Genomic DNA, 21131 nt, shown 5'->3' with positions numbered 1-21131 from the left:
TCCAAGCACCACTTTGCATTAGGGGAAGTCAAAATTTTGCTCAGGACCTGAGAACCCAAAAAAAAAATCAGTGCAACTACATCTTAGAGATTAACCCCTCCCTCACATGACCATATAAACTACATGGTTACCCAGACTGCACCATTTAGACCTGTATGCTTCTTGGGGAAGCCATCCATAAATAAGGGGACTTTGAAGGATGTGCAATCTGGGTATTGAGTAAATAGACCCACTAGTTGTGTTCATATTTTCCCGTGGGAAGATTGTACTGCCCCTGAGGAGTCTAAGTGCCTGTTAATCCACCAGTATGAAAAAGCTCCTGAGTGGCTGCTAATGGATATCAGATGCAACTACCTACACTGGGGAAACAAAACTGTTGGGGTAAAACAGGATATTTCCCAGGGCCCTTTCCAACCTTTAACTAGGGTCACCTTGGCAGGTACCCTAACCACCTGGGAAAGTGAGAATGGCAAACAAACCTGTATGTTCTCCATATAAAATAATTTCTGCCTCAAAAAACAGGGAATCTTCGGCTGGGCGCGGTGGCTCAAGCCTGTAATCCTAGCACTTTGGGAGGCCGAGACAGGTGGATCACAAGGTCAGGAGATCGAGACCATCCTGGCTAACATGGTGAAACCCCGTCTCTACTAAAAAATACAAAAAAACTAGCCAGGCAAGGTGGCGGGTGCCTATAGTCCCAACTATTCGGGAGGCTGAGGCAGGAGAATGGCATAAACCCGGGAGGCGGAGCTTGCAGTGAGCTGAGATCCGGCCACTGCACTCCAGCCTGGGTGACAGAGCGAGACTCTGTCTCAAAAAAAAAAAACAAAAAACAAACAGGGAGTCTTCTTCCTGTGTGGAACCAACTCATACCTATTTCACCAGCCAATTGGAGTAGAACCTGTAGCTTCTTTACCTGGCTCCTGAAATTAATATAACCCCACAACAACCAATCCCTTATTATACCTTTAACTACAACAGTCGAGCATAGATGACCTATCCAGTTCATACCTCTTTTTGTAGGGTTGGGAATCACCACAAGTGTAGGGACAGGGGTTGTAGGACTCGCAACTTCTCTTTCCTACTATGAAGACTTGTCCAAAGATTTTACAGAAACTTTAAAGGACGTGGCCTGAACCATGGATACAAAATCAAATAGACTCCCTGGCAGCAGTTGCTCTACAAAATAGGAGGGGACTAGACCTCTTAGCTGTTGAAAAGGGTGGTTTATGTCTCTTTCTAAAGGAAGAATGCTGTTTCTATGTCCACAAATAGGGATAGTAAGGGATGCCACCTGAAAATTAGCCACTTGGGCCTCTAAGATATGATAATGACTGTCTGAGTCATGGGCTCTTGGTCTAAATGGCTGAATTTGGGATGGCTCCTCCCTTCGCAGGCCTGCTATTAATAATTATACTAGCTTTAATCTTTGGACCATGCTTGTTAAATCTAACCAGATTCATCTCTTTTTGCCTAGAAGCTGTCAAACTCCAAATGGTGCTACAAATGGAGACACACATGAACACACCATGGTTCTGAGGACCTTAGATCGACCTCAGGAGGAATCCTAGCTGCTGTTTCCCCACTCAAAGACCTCCTCCAGCAGGAAGTAGCTAGACAAGTCATCAACCAAACCCCATAACAGCAGTTAGGGTCTCTACTCCTGAGGGGTTAATATGAGAGGAGAGAGAGAGAAATCAACTAGGCAGATCGGGCAAGGGTCCTCAGTAGAATTCCCTTCTAACAAAAAGTATCTTCTCTTGTAACAAAAAGCAGCCTGAGAGGTCATTTCTCTTTCAGCAAAGAGTAGCCTGAGAGATCGGGCTGCAAACACAAATAAGGAAGGTAGGCTCTAACACAGAAAGAAGCCTCCTGTGTTACATACAGACATACAGTGGACCCCAGTAAGTATAGTCCTCTCCGTCCTTGGAAATGCTCAAAGAGGCTTGCACAGGAGGAATGCATGGAGCAGCACCAATAAGAAGAGGCACACTGTTGGGAGGCTGATGTGGGCGGATCACGAGGTCAGGATATTAAGATCATCCTGGCCATCATGGTGAAACCCCGTCTCTACTAAAAATACAAAAATTAGCTAGGCATGGTGGCACACACCTGTAATCCCAGCTACTCAGGAGGCTGAGGCAGGAGAATGGCTTGAACCTGGGAGGCAGAGTTGCAGTGAGCCGAGATTGCGCCACTGCACTCCAGCCTGGAGACAGAGGGAGACCTTGTCTCATGCGCGTGTCTCTCTCTATTTTACACATGCGCACTGGGAAGAGATAAGCAACATAGAGTAACTCAGGTTAAGAAACCCACATGTGCACTAGAAAGGATGGGGTGGGGACTTAGAAATTCATGCCTTATGTAAATGAATGCACCCCTCCCCACCAGCTTGTCTATAAATACTCTTTTATTTCACTGTAAAACAGCAACCCATCTTTCTGTGACCCCTCTCTGTTCAAGAGAGCTTTCTTCCTTTCACTGATTTAACATCTGCTCTAACCTCACCTTTGGAGTGTCCACATCCTTGATTTCCTTGGCTGTGAGGCCAAAACCTTTGGGTGACCCCTCAGACAATGAGGCCAGTTTCAATGTTTTATTTTTTTTAAATTTAATTTATTATTTATTTATTTATTTTGAGATGGAGTTTTGCTCCATCACCTAGGCTGGAGTGCAGTAGCGTGATCTCAGCTCACTGCAACCTCCGCCTCCTAGGTTCAAGTGATTCTCCTGTCTCAGCCTCTGGAGTAGCTGGGATTATAGGCATGGACAAGCATGCCTGGCTAATAGTTGTATTTTTTGTAGATACAGGGTTTCACCATGTTGACCAGGCTGGTCTCAACCTCCTGGGTTCAAGTGATAAACCTGCCTCGGCCTCCCAAAGTGCTGGGATTACAGGCGTGAGCCACTGTGCCCAGCCTTAATATTCTGCTTTGTTGTAGAGTCTACAAAACAGGTGTCAGTGTAAATCTTTCATCATAAAAATGATTTGGAAGTTCTCCTTTATTTTCACTGCTGTAGAATGATTTATGTAACATTGGGATCATCTGGTTTTGAAGGTTTAGTAGAATTCCTCATGAAACTATCTGGGGCTAGTGCTCTTTTGTGAGATAGTTTCTTGATGACTTTTTGTGTTTCTTCTAATTGGAATGATTTTGGTAAACTGTATTTTCCTAGAAAATTATACATTCAAATTTATCTGCATAGTTTCATATGATTTTCTTTTTTTCTTTTTTTTGGGGGGGTGGACTGAGTCTCTCTCTGTCACCCAGGCTGGAGTGCAGTGCCACGATCTCAGCTCACTGCAAGCTCCACCTCCCAGGTTCACACCATTCTCCTGCCTCAGCCTCCTGAGTAGCTGGGACTACAGGCACGTGCCACCACACCTGGCTAATTTTTTTTTTTGTATTTTTAGTAGAGACAGAATTTCACCATGTTAGCCAAGATGGTATCAATCTCCTGACCTCGTGATCCGCCCACCTCGGCCTTCGAAAGTGCTGGGATTACAGGCATGAGCCTCTGCACCTGGCCTGATTTTTTTAAAAGTTTATTTCAATGATTACTTTCCCCTTGTCAGTTCTTATTTTGTGTATTTGTGGTTGTTTTCCATCTTAGCTATTGTTCATCTATTTTGTTAACTTTTTTCAAGGAAACAGACTTCTATTAATTATATTATAATTAGTTTTGTTACTTTTACGTTCATTACTTCTTTGTGCTTTCTTTTTTTTTTATTATGACTTGAACTGTTAGAGAAAATTGTTCTTTTTTTTTGGCTTTCTTTCCTGTTCTTTTTCTAGATTTTTGAATGAGGATTTTAATTCACTTATTTTCATCCTTTTGTTTTTATTAGTATCAGTTTTTAAAGCTATGAATTTCCTCTGATCACTTTTTAAAGTATATTCTATACATTCTGGAAATGTAGTGCTATCATTAGCATTACTTTTTTAAAACTCTGTAACTTTTAATAAAATGTTTTTTATTTCTATGTGGAATAAAAATCAGGAATACGCCAGAAATAATTTTTTAATTTTTTCTGATTTTATAATTAATTTCTAGTTTTATTATATGTTATCAAAGGATAATGTTAAACACAGATGAGCCAGTTGCTAAAAGTTAAATTTAAAGATAGGAAAACACAGATATTAAGAAATACGTGATTACAAATATAACCAATAGAACAAAGTACAAAATACAAACCTTCCTCACCTTCCCTAGCTGTACCTGAACATTGCCCTTATTCTTCCTCAGTCAGTACGGACATGGCTCCTTTCTTTCTTTCTTTTTTTAGACAGAATCTCACGCTGTCACCCAGGCTGTCACCCAGGCTGGGGTACAGCAGCAAAATCTCGGCTCACTGAATCCCCTGCCTCCTGAGTTCAAATGATTCTAGTACCTCAGCCGCCCAAGTATCTGGGATTACAGGCGCGTGCCACCACGCCTGGCTAATATTTTTTTTTTTTTTTTTGAGACGGAGTCTCGCTCTGTCGCCCAGGCTGGAGTGCAGTGGCCGGATCTCAGCTCACTGCAAGCTCCGCCTCCTGGGTTTACGCCATTCTCCTGCCTCAGCCCCCCGAGTAGCTGGGACTACAGGCGCCCGCCACCTCGCCCGGCTAGTTTTGTTTTGTTTTTTTTTTTTTTTGTATTTTTTAGTAGAGATGGGGTTTCACCGTGTTAGCCAGGAGGTCTTGATCTCCTGACCTCATGATCCGCCTGTCTCGGCCTCCCAAAGTGCTGGGATTACAGTCTTGAGCCACCGAGACCGGCAATTTTTGTATTCTTAATAGAGATGGAGTTTCACCATGTTGGCCAGGCTGGTCTCGAACTCCTGACCTCAAGTCATCCACCTGCTTTGGCTTCCCAAAGTGCTGGGATTACAGGCATGAGCCACCACACACAGCCAGCTTCCTTTCAAAATAACAAAAGAACATAAACTGACTGCATTAGTTTTCTAGGGCTGTTATAACAAATTACCACTAACTGCGTGGCTTAAAACAATAGAAATTTATTCTTTCAGAGCTCTGGAGGCCAAAATCCAACAAGTCCAAAATTAAGGTGCCAGGGAGAAGTCAAGCTCCCTCAAAGACCCTGGGGGAGAATACTTCCTCACCTTTCAGCTTCTAGCAGCTCTTGGACACCCTGGCTTGTAGCCCCAGCACTCCCATCCCTGCCTCCTTCTTCCCATGGCCTTCTTTCCCGTGTTTCTGTGTCTGTGTCTCAAATCTCCCTCTCGTTTCCCTTTTAAAGACACCGGTTACTAGATTTAGAGCTCATCATAAATCCAGTATGATCTCAAGATCATTAATTTAATTTCATTTTGCAAAGTCCCTATTTCCAAAGAAAGTCATATTCACAGGCACCGGGGGTTACAGCTTGGACATTTTATGGGGACAAAATTCAACCCACTGCATGAATCACTCACATGCCAACAATGGTGCTAAGCCATTTACATGAACAGGTCCGTTTGGCACTCATAAAACATCAGATACTACTATTATTTTACCCATTTACAAACGAGAAAACTAAAGTTCGGCTAGAGATTGAGTTACTTGCTCAAGATTTCGCTTCTAATAATGCAAAGACTTGGAAATCAGACCCAGGCAGGCTGACTCCAGAGCTACCACCCTACATCATGACCCTGTACCTCATCTTTTACACACCAGGCTTTGTGGAACTGCTACATCTAAGGGAGAAGAGCAGAGGAATGCCAGGTCTCATTTGGGAAACCATGGACTAGAGTGTAAAAGGGGGAGAAGCCAGGGAACCTTTTCCCTATTCCTTTATCTTCCACCTCCTCCATGCTGTCTTCAGACTTTTAATACCTCTAATTGGTGTCTCCAGATTCCAAGTAAGGTGTGCTGTCTAGTTTGGGGCCCCATACATATTTTAGTTAGGCTTGTCTTTATTGTGAAGATCAGAGACCCATACAGTATAATTCTGTTAAAGGGTCTGCTACGCTCAGGGGATGACAGGCACCTAAGGAAACAGCAATCAGATGGGAGCTCAAGAGCAAAAACTGCAGCACAGTAGGGAGGGCAGCATGAGAATTCCAGGTGGGAGTCGTCTGGTCCTGAGGCAACTTGAGGGACGGTGGTTCTCCTGGACCTCCCTCGTGGGCCACTGGTCTGTGGCTTTTCTCTCTGCTCCATTTGGTACTGTCTCCCCCTGCTCCCTCATGATTTGGCCTCCTCATTGGCTTGCACCCTGCTTTAGCTGGCATGGCCTCAGTTTCCCCTGTTGCTCACTGCCCTGTCTCCTTGGTATTTCTTAGTTTAGATTATTGGGAGAGAGAGTCTGCACAGTCCAGCCCCTTTCCTCTGGCAATTCAGACTGACTGCCTTAAGCCATGTGCCCATCCTGCCCAGCCAGCCACAGTGAGGGGGAGTGCAGCATGTGTGGGACAGTGATGCACCATATGGGTCAGTGAAGCAGGTGTCCTCACAGGTGCTGTGGGTGTAGTAGTCATTTTAAGAAATGGCCCTTCTAAGGATCATTTGAGGTCATGAGTTTGAGACCAGCCTGGCCAACATGGTGAAACTCTGTCTCTACTATAATACAAAAGTTAGCCAGGCATGGTAGTACATGCCTGTAATCCCAGCTGCTCATGAGGTGGAGGCAGGAGAATCGCTTGAACCTGGGAGGCGGAGGTTGCAGTGAGCTGAGATCGTGCCACTGCACTCCAGCCTGGGTGACAGAGTGAGACTCTGTCTCAAAAAAAAAAAAAAGAAAAAGAAAAAGAAAAAAAGAAAGAAATGGCCCTTCCAATATAGCATCTCCACTCCATTTGCTCACCCTCACCCCATGAGCAAACATAAACCACATTTTACCCACTGTGATGTTCCCTCAAGATGAAGCATAAAGTGGGTTGGGGGTGGGGCACGGTGGCTCATGCCTATAATCCTAGCACTTTGGGAAGCTGAGGGGGAAGGAATACTTGAAACCAGGAGTTCAAGACAAGCCTGGGCAACAAAGTGAGACTCCATCTGCACAAAGAATACAAAAGTTTTAAAAAATGGTCCTGGTGTGGTGGTGCACACCTGCACTCCCAGCTATTCTAAAGGCTGAGGCAGGAGGATCGCTTGGGCCTAGGAGTTCAAGGTTGCAATGAACTGTGATCACACCCCTGCACTCCTGCCTGGGTGACAGAGCAAGGCTTTTTTTTTTCTTTTTCTTTTTCCTTTTCTTTTTTTTTTTTTTTTTTTTTTTGAGATGTGGTCTTGTTTTGTTGCCCAGGCTACAGTGCAGTGGCACAATCTTGGTTCGCTGCAACCTCCTCTTCCCGGATTTAAGTGATTATCCTGCCTCAGCCTCCTCCCAAGTAGCTGGGACTACAGGCACGGGCCACCATGCCGAGCTAATTTTTTGTATTTTTAGTAGAGATGGGGTTTCACCCTGTTGGCCAGGCTGGTCTTGAATTCCTGACATCAAGTGACTCACCATGTCAGCCTCCCAAAGTGCAGGGGTCATAGGAGTGAGCCACTGCACCCGGCCCCTCCATCTCTAAAATAAAGAAATTTTAAAATTCTTTAAAAAATTGCATTAGTGGTTTGAGCTCCTGCCCTGTGAGAGTCCAAGAATCCCCAGCCTGTCTAGTATCTGGTTTTTTGGCCATAATGCTAGGATAAACAGAGTCCCATTGCTGAACAGGTTACAGCCCACCTAACTAGCCCATCACTGACTCATTTTGGTTCTTGTTCTAAGACTGTTCCTGTCCTGTGTACAGATCTGCGTGGAGCTTGTACTACTTTTGTGTTGTTGCTGTAGCAAACTATCACAAGCGTAGTGGCTTAAAACAATACAAATGTATTATCTTAGCATTCTGCGGGTTGTAAGTCCAATACAGACCTCACTTTGACACCTTAAAATCAAGGTGTGAGCAGGGCTGTGTTCCTTACTGGAGACTCTTGCAGAGAATCTGTTCCTTGCCTTTTGCAGCTTCTAGAGGCCACCTGCTTGTGCTCCCTTCCTCCACCTTCAACAGCAGGTTGAGTTCTTCCCACATCGTATCACTCTGACCTCTTCTGCCTTACTTCTCCACTTTTAAGGAACCTGGATAGTCCATGATGCTCTTCCTATCTTAAACTTGGCTAGTTGGTGATCTTAAGTCCAACTCTGGCCTTAACTCCTCTTTGCCATGTAATATATTCACAGGGTCCTGGGATTAGAATGTGGACATCTTTGGGGAACCATTATTCTGCTATTCTGCCTACTACAGAGCTCAGCAAACATTTAATAAGGTTCTGCCGTATGTAAGGAACTGTGATGAGGCAATATCATGCTCCAAAGTAGAGATTGAGTAGAAAGACCAAGGTCCTCTAGACAATACATGAACTTATTTAGATCTTCACTCACACCACACACACACACACACACACACACACACACACACACACACACACCCCATAAATCATAGGTTAGGAATCAGGGATTCAGTATACAAGTTATCCAAAGCACAGTGGGAGTAAAGACCAGCTTTAAGGAGATGGCTTTACTTGGATTCTGTGATCTGGAACCTCATGACTTTTAAAAGGCCATTTCAATGGAGCAATTGTGATGCTAGTAAATGCCACAGATCGAAGGATTGAAAAGGAGGCAAGAAAACCAAGGTTCAGTGAGCATCACTTACAGTCAGAAATTTACCAAAGAAAGAAGGAAACAGAACTGGAGTTAGACTGTTTGTCTCCTTTTGACATTTCCAAGATCATGGCCCCACAGTGTATTTGACCTGGAACCTCAGAACACTCCTGGATGAGATGTTCACTGGAACCGGAGCATGGCAGGAAAAATGACAGCTACCTGACTGCACAGGTGACAGGTGCCTCTCCTACACTCTCATGGTATATGACGCTCACCTGAACCAATTCTGCAGAAAGGACTTATGGTGCTGCAGGTATCATTCAGGGTCTCAGCAGTCAAAAGATGGCTGCTCAAAGGGGCAACTGAAGAGAGTTTAAAGAAGGGACTATTTTCAGAGGGGAAGGGAGGGTTAGGGAAACTGAAAAGCATGAGAAGCACTGAGGAATATCATTAGACCCCTAAGCCCATAGGGGAAAGGGGCAGGCAGGAGCTATTATTGGAAGAACCCAGTGAGAGCTGTGGTCTCAGGACAGGGTCTGCTGATGAGAGCTGTGTGGCCAGGCCCTGGGTGGAGAATAACTATCTCCTCCTCTTTCATGCCATCCTCTGATCTGCTGCTGGTGCCTCCATGGCTGCTCTAATCAAAAGCCAAAGGACAAGAACCCCCGTTGGCTGCAGACCCTAGAAGTCAGCCTTTGAGGCATAGAAGGGACAGAGGGTAGAGCAAACAGAAAATATCCAGCCACTACCTGCCTCTCGTTTACCCCTTTTCCCAGCTCTTTTCCCAGCAGTTCTAGAAATGGCTGGATCAGGTAAAGCTCTTTGCAGGGATAGCAGAGTTTCAGTTGCCATAACTAGAGGCCAGGGGTCAACAGCTAAGGAAAGAAGCTTCAAGAGAAAAGAGAAAGAAAGGCAATGGAGGTTGGGCACAGTGGCTCACACAGGTAATCCCAGCACTTTGGGAGGCCAAGGCATGCGGATCGCTTTAGCCCAGGAGTTTGAGACCAGCCTGGGCAACACGGTGAAACCCTATCTGTACAAAAATTAGCCAAGCATGGTGGCATGCACCTGTGGTCCCAGCTACTTGGGACGCAGGAGGATCACTGAGCCTGGGAGGTCAAGGCTGCAGTGAGCTGTGATCACACCACTGCACTCCAACCTGTGTGACAGAACAAGACCCAGTCTCAAACAAAGAAACAAACAGGTAGACAAACAAACAAAGCAAATAAAGAAAGGCAATGGAAAGGGAGAAAAGAGATGCCCCAGGCAGGGTTGAGAGGCAGAGAGTAATGCAGTGGAAGAGACTCTCTGCTGTCACTCTACGGCAGGGCTAAGCTCTGAGGCTTTGTTTAAAAATCAGTGCATTGAGCTGTTTACACACCTTGAGCACATTCAACAGCCCTACATCTGTCATTAGTTTGGATGTGCTCATGGAACCATCCATGCTGCTCCTGGATGTTATATTAAAGCACTTTTTAATTACCGCATTTTCCAAGGCAGAGAAAGCCTAATCTGAATGCAGTTTTAAAACCAACAGCAATCAGCAGAGATTCATCAATTAGCATTCGGCATTAAGCAATGCAGAACATTTTCCAAGGCTCCAAGGGCCTCTCCACACCTGAACATTTTTATAAGGTTCATTCTCTCCTGTTTGAATAATATTCGGGGATCTTGACTTGCAGTCTTGACTGACAGATAGTTTTTCTCAGCTGCCAAAAGAATAACCAATTTTCTACTGTAGCCTCTTTCTAACTCAAACAGTACAGCTTCAACAAAGCTCTTTACTCTGCTACACAATTTTTTTTTTCAAAGAAAAAGGTAGCTCTGCTTCAAACCACTAATCATAATTGATTATAACAATGCTTCCCAGGAAGCAGAGTTCTTGCTGTAATTAACTGCTGAGGAGCAGGAAGAAGCGACTGTTTAGTTTCAATCTACTTGTTCAGAATTTGTCACCCATTGAAACTTAACTCACAATCAGATTTAAATTCAAAATGTTACGGAGGCATTGTCAACTTTGGGCTAAATATTTCCTAATTATTTTCTCTCTTTCTTTCAAGAATTTTATTTATGTTATGTCTGCCCTTTTTTCTAATTGAGGAGGGAAAAGTTTATCCTAAAATGTTAACACATTTGTGCCTTTTCCATGAGGTTGAAGTGTACGACTCTTGGACATCAGAGATATTTTCAAATGCCGGATTGTGAGTATTTGGAAATGTGATATTCTGCCGGGTACTCCTTCATCAAGTATCAAAATGAAGAGTCCTCTTGTTCCATAGTCATACTACTGAGTTTTGTACTGATCCTCAGTTTCCTTATCTATACAATAGGGATGATGATATATAGCTTACACAAGTGTGAAGATTGAGTATAATCTAAGCACTTGGCACAGGACTTGGCATATAGGAAGCAGTTCTTACTTTTATTCTTTACCAGCTAGGGACAGGCAACGTGACAAACAGTGAAGTGGGTGAGACAGTAAAGTATTTTTGCTTACGGCTGATCTCTGAGTCCATAATGAGAACTGCCTACAAATAAACAGCAGAGCATGACAGTCTCTAAGCAGGCCAGACTTCTGAAATCCTCAATGCTTAATTCACACTGCAGTCACCAGAACTAAATGGTTTTAAATTACTTGAGTCTCAAGTGGCTGGGATGACAAATACATCATCCAGTCACCTTCTTAGCTGCTCCTGACTTTCAGATCATTTTGTACCATGGAGTGAGATTTCCTTCTTCCAAAGGAAGGAAGGGATTTGGCTCCTGGCCTTCTCTGGTGTGAATTCATAAGACTATAGAGTTCTGAAAATTCCTGGCAAGAAAGTAGCTTCATAATGATATATTTCACCTATAGTGATTAAGATGTCACTTCTAGTAGCTGAGAATGTTGTTATATAGAGATCTAATTTGGTGACACCTAACAATATGAAAATGGCAGCACACAAACCTTTCTGATGCATTTCATTTTTTGTGGATGCAATTCATAGTTTAATTGCTGTCTGTAATGGGATAAAGCAATATGTCGTTATGGCAAAACACTAAAAATGAGAAAAGCAATGTGCAGTGAAGAGTTAACTCAGCAGGTTTGGGCTGCTCAAACCCTGCACATTCTCAATCTTCAGGACTGGCCCTTGACCCAACTCTTGATTGATAACCTCTGAGCTTGTGGTGTATCCTGCCTGAAGCCTGAGGCCCTGGGCCACACTAGATAGTGTGTGCTCATAATGTGATTTATGGTAAACAACTGTTTTTCTGTGCCTGAGACTTTCGGCCACACTGTATCAGTTTCACCTCTGGAATGCTGGGTTCTGAGTGGCTGAGGTCAGGCATGCAGGTGCTGTATGCTTATGTGACTGTTCTCCTGAATACCAATACTTGGGTCTGAATTTCCCTGGTGGGCTACACTTTGCACATGTCACATTGTTGCTGGGAAAATTAAGCACTATCTGTGTGACTTCACTGGGTAAGGAAAACTAGAAGCATTCCCTAGTTTTTCCTAGACTCCATCCTCTGTGCCTTTTCCCTTTGCTGATTTTAATCTGTATTCTTTTGCTGTGATAAACTGTAACTGTTAGTATAACAGCTTTTCCGAGTCCTACCAGTGAGTCATAGAACCTGAAGATGCTCTTGGGAACCCTCAGTGCAAGCGTAAAAAATAAACACCACCTATTATCCTACTTCTAAAGATAATATTTGCCTTAAAAATATATATGTATATATGTATGTGTATATATTCTATACACTCAAACACTTTTGTTTATGGAAAATGGATCGTACTACATACTCTGTTTAGTAATCTTTTCTCAGTTAATATATAATGAACAAATTTTTATGCCCTTAAATATAGAAATATTATTTGTACACCATTCCATTGTATAGATTTTGGTGCATTTATTTAATCTGTCATCTACTGATAGTCATATGGGTTCTTTATCTCTTTTTTGGCATTATTAACAATGTTCCAATAAACACCCTTATAGGTAGTCTCTTTGTAAGCTCATCTAATTGTTTGTAATACAGGGGCTGTAATAAATATTAAATATTAAAAACTTTGGTGACAATCATTGAAGTGATTAATAAGATGTGTTAAAACAGGTGAAGTTTTCAGACTTCTACCCAGAAGAAACCTGATATTTAAAATGGTTGGCACTGGGCTAGAATCTGAATCCAGTAAATTTATGGAAACCAGGGTAGCCATCATTTATCAATATGGCCACCTCATGGGTTATTAGGTCCTAAAATATGCATTCTCCATTGGTCTTAAAGATTTATCCCATGAGTTTCCATTGAGATTCATTATAATCCATTTCCCAAAAGTTAGTTAGCTATTTAAAAAACAAAACAAAACAACCTGGCCTGGCCTAAAACCAATAAGTTATAAGTTAAAAGAAAAAAAAAATACACCCGTAGTTTAACTGCCTACCAGGATAAAACTTAACAATCTTCCACTAGTAGTTTAACTGCCTGCCAGAATAAAACTTAACAATTTTAGATAAAAACAACATAGCCCAGGATCTCTACAATGTATCATTCACAATGTCCAGCATTCAGAAAAACTTACTAGAAAATGTGATCCATTACAAAACGTGATCCATAATAAAAAGCAAATTAAGCATACCCATTAATGACTCAGATATCAGAATTACCAGAGAAGAATTTGGAAAGAAAAAAAAACAGACCAAAAAAAAAAAAAAAAACAAATTAGTATAAATATGTTAAAGGAGTTAGAGGAAAAGATGTAAAATGAGTGAACAGAAGATGAAAAATTCTAAAAGAGAAAGAAGAACTCTTAAAAAGAATCAAATGGTTCTTTATAGAATTGAAAATTCAATATCTAAAATAAAGAATTCATTAGAGGGCTTAACTGAAAACTGAACACAGAAGAAGAAATGAACAGTAAAATCAGACAGGTCAGTAAAAACTATCCAAAATAAGTCACATAGAGAAAATAATAATAAACAAAAACATCTGACCAAGCATGGTGGCTCTCGTATATACGTATGGAGTCCCAGAAGGAGAACACAGAATAGGGGAAAATATTTTGGGAACAATGAATAAAATTGTTCCAAAATTCATGAAACACATCAATCTACAGACCCAAGAAGCTAAGTGTACCCCAAGCAGAAGAACCAAAGGAAACCGCACTGTATACATTATAGTCAAACTTCAGAAACCAAAGATAAAGAGAAAAATCTTAAAAGTAGCTGATGGGGGAAAAGGGACATGTTGCATTCAGGAGAACAATGTCAATAATAATTGATGTGGTGGTTTATTTTAGATGTCAATCTGACTGGATTAAGGGATACCCAGATGACTGGTAAAGTATTTTTTCTGGGCATGTCTCTAAAGCTGTTTCCAGGAGAGACCGGCATTTGAATCAGTGAACTGAGTAAAGAAGATCTACTTAAGGTGGATGGGCAACATCCAATTGGTTGAAGGGCCATAGAATAAAAAGGCAAAGTAGCTGGGTGCGGAGGCTGATGCCTGTAATCCCAGCACTTTGGGAGGCTGAGGCAGGCAGATCACGAGGTCAAGAGATCGAGACCATCCTGGCTAACACGGTGAAATCCCGTCTCTACTAAAAAATATAAAAAATTAGCTGGGCATGGTGGCGGGTGCCTGTAGTGCCAGCTACTCGGGAGGCTGAGGCAGGAGAATGGAGTGAACCCAGGAGGCAGAGCTTGCAGTGAGCCGAGATCGTGCCACTGCACTCCAGCCTGGGCGACATAGCAAGACTCTGTCTCAAAAAAAAAAAAGAATGAAAAAGCAGAAGAAAGGCGAATTTCTCCCTCCCCCCACCACTCTCGCTCTCTCCCCTGGAGCTGGGTCACCCTTCTTCTCTTGCCCTTGGACATCAGAACTCTAGGTTTTCCAGCCTTTGGACTCTGGGACTTGTACCAGCAGCCCCCTTAGACCTCTGGCCTCAGATTGAGTGTTACACTATTAGCTTCCCTGGATCTGAGGCATTCAGACTAGGTAGGACTGAGCCACTTTACTGGCTTCCCTAGGTCTCCAGCTTGTAGGTGGTCCATCATAGGACTTCACAGGCTACAAAATCACATAATCCATAATAAAACCTCTCTCATATATCTATGTCTATCTACATATCTATCTCTCTATCTCCTATTGGTTCTGTCTCTTTGGAAAACTCTGACTAATACAACTGACACCTCATCAAAAATGATGGAAACCAGAAGACAGTAGAATGTCATTTCTTAAGCACTAAAATACTAGTCTACTTAGAATTCTAGACCCAGTAAAAATATCCTTCAAAATGAAGACAAACTACAAACATTTTTCAGACAAATAAAAATAAAGAGAATTTATTACCAAGAGACCCACACTGCAAAAGGATGCTAAAGGAAAATGATCTTAGATAAAGGCCCAGATCTGCAGGAAGAAGTAAACAGTCATGGAAATGGTGATGATGTGGATAAACATAGGATTATTTTAAATATTTCTCTTTTTAAATCTGAAAACAAGTTTATTCTAAAATCTATATGGAAACTCAAATGACCTAGAATGGCAAGAAAAGCTTTGAAAAAGAATAATAAAGTGAGATAAATTACTCTACCCAATTTTGTAGACTTACTATATAGCTACAGTAATCAAAACAGTGTGGTATTAGTGGAGGAATAAACATACAGATCAATGAGACAAAACAGAGAACCCAGAAAAAAACACAACACAAATAGGTCCAAATAACTTTGACAAATGTACAAAAACAATTCAATGGAGAAAGAATAGTCTAGTTAATAAACAGTGCTGGACCAATTGGCAAAAACAAAACAAAACAAAACAAAAACAATAAACCTGACGCCATTTTTTTAAGAGACAGGGTCTCACTCTGTCACCCAGGCTAGAGTACAGTGGCATTGTCATGGCTGACTGTAACCTCAAACTCCTGGGCTTGACTGATCCTCCTGTCTCAGCCTCCCAAGTAGGTAGGGCCATAGGCATGTGCCAGAATACCTAGATAATTTTTACTTTTTTTTTTTTCTGTAGAGATGGGGTCTTGCTGTGTTGCCAAGGTTGGTTTCAAATTCCTGGCCTCAAGAGATCCTCCTGCCTCATCCTTTCAAAGCACTGGGATTACAAGCACCTTAAATCTTATATAAAAAAATTAGGCTGAGGCTCACACATCCCAGCACTTTGGGAGTCCCAGGTAGGTGGATCATTTGAGGTCAGGAGTTCAAGATCAGTCTGGCCACCATGGTGAAACCCTGTCTCTACTAAAAATACAAAAAAATGAGCCAGGTGTGGTGGCAGGCATCTGTAATCCCAGGTACTCAGGAGGCTGAGGCACAAGAATTGCTTGAACACAGGAGGCAGAGGTTGCAGTGAGCTGAGATCACGCCACTGCACACTCCAGCCTGGGTGACAGAGTGAGACCCTGTCTCGAAAAAAAAAAAAAGAGGAAAAAAAAAGAAAAGAAAAAAATTAGGCTGGGCATGGTGGCTCATGCCTATAATCTTAGCACTTTGGAAGGCTGAGGCAGGAGGATTACTTGAGCCCAGGAATTGAAGTCCAGCCCTGGTAACATAGGGAGACCTCGACTCTACAAAATAAAAATTAAAAAATTAGCTGGTGTGGTGGTGCGCACCTGTTGTCCCAGATACTCAGGAGGATCACTTCAGCCTGGGAGGTCAAGCCTGCAGTGAGCTGTGGTTGTGCCACTGCACTCCAGCCTAGGCAACAGAGTGAGATCCTGTCTCAAAAAAAAAAAGTTCAAAATGAACCAGAGACTTAAATGTAAAATGTAAAACTATAAGACTTTTAGAAGAAAACATACAAGAAAATATTTGAAACCTAGAGCTAAGTTCAACATCGTTAGACATTAATCCAGTGCCAAAAACATGAGCCATAAAAGAAAAATTGATATATTAAAATGCTTTTGTTTTGTAAAGGACCATAAGAGGATGAAAAAAACAAGCCACAGACCGGGAGAAAATATGTGCAAACTACACTATCTGACAAAGGAATCATATTGACAGTATATAAAGAAAGTATATAAAGAACGCACAAACTCAACAGTAAAAAAGCAAGCAATCCAATTAGAAAATAAGCAAAAGACATTAACAGACATTTGACAAAAGAGAATATAAAATGAACATAGAAAAGTTGTTCAAAAATATTAACCATTAGGGAAATGCAAATGAAAACACACTATGGTTTGCATTTGTCTTCCACATTTCATGTGTTGTTGGAAACTTAATCCCCAATTTAATACGTTGATTGGATGTGGGGCATTTGGGCAGTAATAAGGATTCTATAGAATCATCAGGATAGGTCCTCCATGATGGGACTGGTGGCTCTATAAGATGAGAAACGAGGCTTGAATGACATGCACACTCTTGGCTTTCTTGCCATGTGATACTTTCCACCATGTTATGATGCAGCAAGAAGGCTCTCATCAGATGCTGGCACTGTGCTCTTGAACTTTCCAACATCCAGAATTGTGAACTAAATAGATTATGTTTATTATGTATATTTTAAATTTAAAAAAAAATTTAGAGGTGGATGTCTCACTAGGTAGCCCAGGCTGGTCTTGAACTCCTGATCTCAAGCAATTCTCCCACTTTCACCTCCCAAAGTGCTTGGATTACAGCCATAAGCCACCATGCCCAGCTTCTGTCCATTAAAAATTACCCCATCTATGGTATTCTGTTATACCAACAGAAAATAGAATAAGACAAAACCATAATGATCACAAATCTATTAGAATGACTAAAATAAAAAATAATAATAGTAAAACCTAGTGAGAATGTAAATAAACTGGATCTCTCATACATAATGGTGGAAATGTAAAATGGGACAATCACTCTAGAAAATAGTTTGGCAATTACTTATACAATTAACATACACTTACATTTGACCCAAAACTTGCACTCCTGGGCATTTATCCCAGAGAAACTAAAACTTGTACCTGAGTATTCATAGCAGCTTTATTCATAGTAGCCAAAATATACAAACAGCCCAAATGTTCTAAACGAGTACATGTATAAACAGTGGTACATCCCTACAACGAAATACTATTCAGCAATAAAAAGGAGCAAGCAACTGATACATGATGCATATTATACTGGTCTCAGGGACATTATTTCAAGTGGAAGAAGCCTAACTTTAAAAGATTATGTACTGTATTATTCCATGTATATAACATTCTCAAAATGACTAAATTAAAGAGAGAACAAATTAATGGGACACAACTGTCAGCCTTTTCCGCAGTAAAGTCACTTTCTTGCCTTTGGAATCAGTGGGGATGTACTTTGAGATTACATAAATACCCTGTCGCTCACCAAACTTTTGACTTATTCATTTTTAAATGTCAGCATGGGTTCATGGTTTCCTACTTTGTCTTATAACAATTATAATCTGTCGCTAGTAATATGGATTTGTTTTGTTTTGGTTTTTTGAGATGGAGGTTCACTCTGTCGCCCAGGCTGGAATGTAGTGGCGTAATTTCTGCTCACTGCAACCTCTGCCTCCCTGGTTCCTGCCTCAGCCTCATGAGTAGCTGGGATTACAGGCACCTGTAACCATGGCTGGCTAATTTTTGTATTTTGGGTAGAGACAGGGTTTTGCCATATTGGCCAGGCTTCTCTTGAACTCCTGACCTCAGGTGATCCACCCACCTTGGCCTCCCAAAGTGCTGGGATTACAGGTGGCCATATGTATTTTGAAGATTAAGTAATCCCAAATATGACCAGTGGGGGCCTCTTCATCTAATTTCTTGTCCTTTGGACAAACCTTCAACATTTTCTAAAGAGATTTCTTACTTTCTTTTATAAGATGTTTCAGGTTCCTTTTGTATCTCTCCTGCCCCAGCCCTGGAATCAGACATTTCTCCAAAAAGTTTTGGGCCCTTTCAGTGGAAAATGATATTTAGAAACCAAAATCTGGCACAAGGTGTTCAGATTTATTGGGATGCCACAGCTCCCAGGCCCCTCCCAGTGCAGAGTTAGGGAATGGTGTGTGTGTATGTTTTCTATATCTATCTCTATTAAAAACAATATGTTTACACTAATACCTCCAACCTTACTCCAACACTACAGTTTATTCTGGTGGCTTCCCTTTACATATTAGAAAACTCCCTCCTTTGACAGAGATATACTGGTTCTATTTTCCTGAATATATTTGCTTATTTGATTACCCTATGTAACCAATTTTCCTGACAATGCCCTGTGCCACACAGATGCCTCTCCTCATCTAGCTCAGTTCCAACTCCTCCTGGTGAGCGGCTCCCAGGAGTGCCCACTCCTCACCCACCTGCCCTGGACCAGTGTGAGGGTCCCCACCTTGAGGCTCCTCTTAGCCCCACCTAGTGGCTTTGGGAAGAGCAAGTAGTAACTTTTCTACGAAAACATAATAATAAAAATCCTACAACATGGCTTGCCTCCATAGTGATTCATATCTAGTTCATGCTTATTTACTTTCGCAAGTTTTGTCTGAGTTACAGCTCTGCATTTGTCCCAGTCTGGTTTGGCTCCTGCCAGTCTTTACCAAGATGGACACCACAAAAAGAGTTTCCAGGTTTCCCACACAGAAAGCAGTGTGGCTGCCTTAACCTGATCTGTTCTGTAATGGAAACTGCTGGGTTGTCCGGGCTATGATGGTGACGCATGACCCAGAGCCTTCCCTGTATCTCGATCCTCTCAACTTCCTGACTTTCCCCTCAGTTTCCACTTAAATGCAGCCTATCATTTTATGTTAGTTCCCTCCAGATCATTCAAGAGAAGGAAAAACACTGAACCAATTACATTTTAAAACTAGTTTATTTCTCGTAAAAGAGGAGGCACTGTGAACACTATGAGGCTGATAAAAAGTAAGGGAATAAATGGATGCTTTCTATCTAGGACACAGGGTTGGTGTGGAAAGTGACACGCAGGTAGTCCTGGGGGCCAGGGGCTCATCTGGATCTGACTGAAGGATGCTGCCCTGAGGGCAGGCTCTTTGGAGAAATTGGACCCATAGTCCTCAGCTGTGAAGGCAGGGTCACTCAGCGGCCCCTGCATCCAAACTCCAACCCAGGGCTGTGACAGCCTGCACAGATGAAGGAACCTTGCTTTTGACACCTCTCACCTCCAGTTTTAGGGGTCTGTTTTGGGGCTTCTTCCCTATTGGGAGTTCATGATCTGATTTCATTTCCTTCTGGAGTCTCTGTCATGTTGGCAGTAATGTCTTCAATGAAACCAGCTAATGCCTACAGTGGTTTAATCTCCCACCTCGCAGAAAATATTCACATGTTAATAGACAACTCCTAAAAATGCAACACTTTTCTTATTCGGAGCCCAGTGGTGGGTTTCTCATCAATGAGAGAGACATTTGGGGAGAAGCTGCCTTCCTTGCTACCCTCCCAGTCCCACTGTGGAGTCTCAGTCACCTGGCCTGGGGCCTGGAGGTGAGGAGCAGAAGGCATCCTCAAAGCCCAGACAGACCCAAAGTAGGCTGTGTCACCCTGCAACTGGCACCAGCTACCTGCACTGGGCCAGAGGTGAGCCAAGCTGCGTCCGGAGAGGCAAAACTAGGACAAGAGACGGGGCTGAGTGGGTGACATCTGGGGTGGTCTGGGTTGGCCTCTCTCCCAACACCCCACCCACCTGCCCACCAGAGTCTGGTCTTTCCCATGGTGTCTGTGCAGTCCCCTGTGTTGAGTCCCTCAGGACAGCGGAACAGGCTCTGCTGCGGACCTGCGTCCCTCCGGCTGCAACACAAGACACGAGGGGTCAGAGCAGCACCCGAGTCCTGTGTTGTAGCCCGAGGTCTCACACTGTGTCATAGTGAGCCTGACCTGCAACACCTGCCCGGCCTCCTCTTCCAGCTGGGCTGCCCAGCTTCTGCTTGGGGAATCCGACTTGCTGTGCATCCCGATGAGGAAGCTGTAAAAGAACAGAGGCCAGCATCAGTAGAGGGTCCTGGGACTGGGGCTCAGCAGAGGCCTTGACCTGAGGAGTCTTGGCTGTGATGGGCGAGGAGTCCTGCCCGGGGCAGCGTAGATGACCTGTGCTCCAGGTGAGCAGCGAGCCTGATGGGAATGCTCAGAGAGGTGAGGGGCTTTGCACACAGATACTTCACTGTCCACATATCTTTTCCTTTAAACAATGAATTATAGCTGTTTACAAGCCACTAATTCTTTTATCATAACAATACTTCCTAGGAAATGGGTTCCTACTCTAATACGATGATGAGAATTTTATAAACGCCAAGCTAGTACAATGAATTGCCCTGAGTTATAATAAATATCTGCACTTTGGGAGTACGGCAGTAAACACAACACGACTGCGATCCATTTTCAATAGGCCTCCGAAGGATTTATTACTTATTTATGGTTTCTTTTTATTCAAAAACTCCTGCATATCATTTTTATGTAGATTATTTTGGATGACTCATTTCTGGTTTTTCTTACAAAATAAAACGCGATAGGCCCAGAACCCAAAAAGCATCCCAACTTCAGTCCCTCCAAAGGTGACCTGTTGAGATTCCTCCCGGAGGCACGCAGTCATCGGCTGAGCTCCGCAGAATTCCTGGGCTGTGCGAGTGAGGAGTGAGCGGCAGTG

This window comes from Macaca fascicularis, chromosome 18 (genome assembly GCF_037993035.2).
Source record: "Macaca fascicularis isolate 582-1 chromosome 18, T2T-MFA8v1.1".
NCBI classification, from domain to species: domain Eukaryota; kingdom Metazoa; phylum Chordata; class Mammalia; order Primates; family Cercopithecidae; genus Macaca; species Macaca fascicularis.
The sequence above is the reverse complement of the archived record's forward strand: the minus strand, read 5'-3'. Positions refer to the sequence as shown.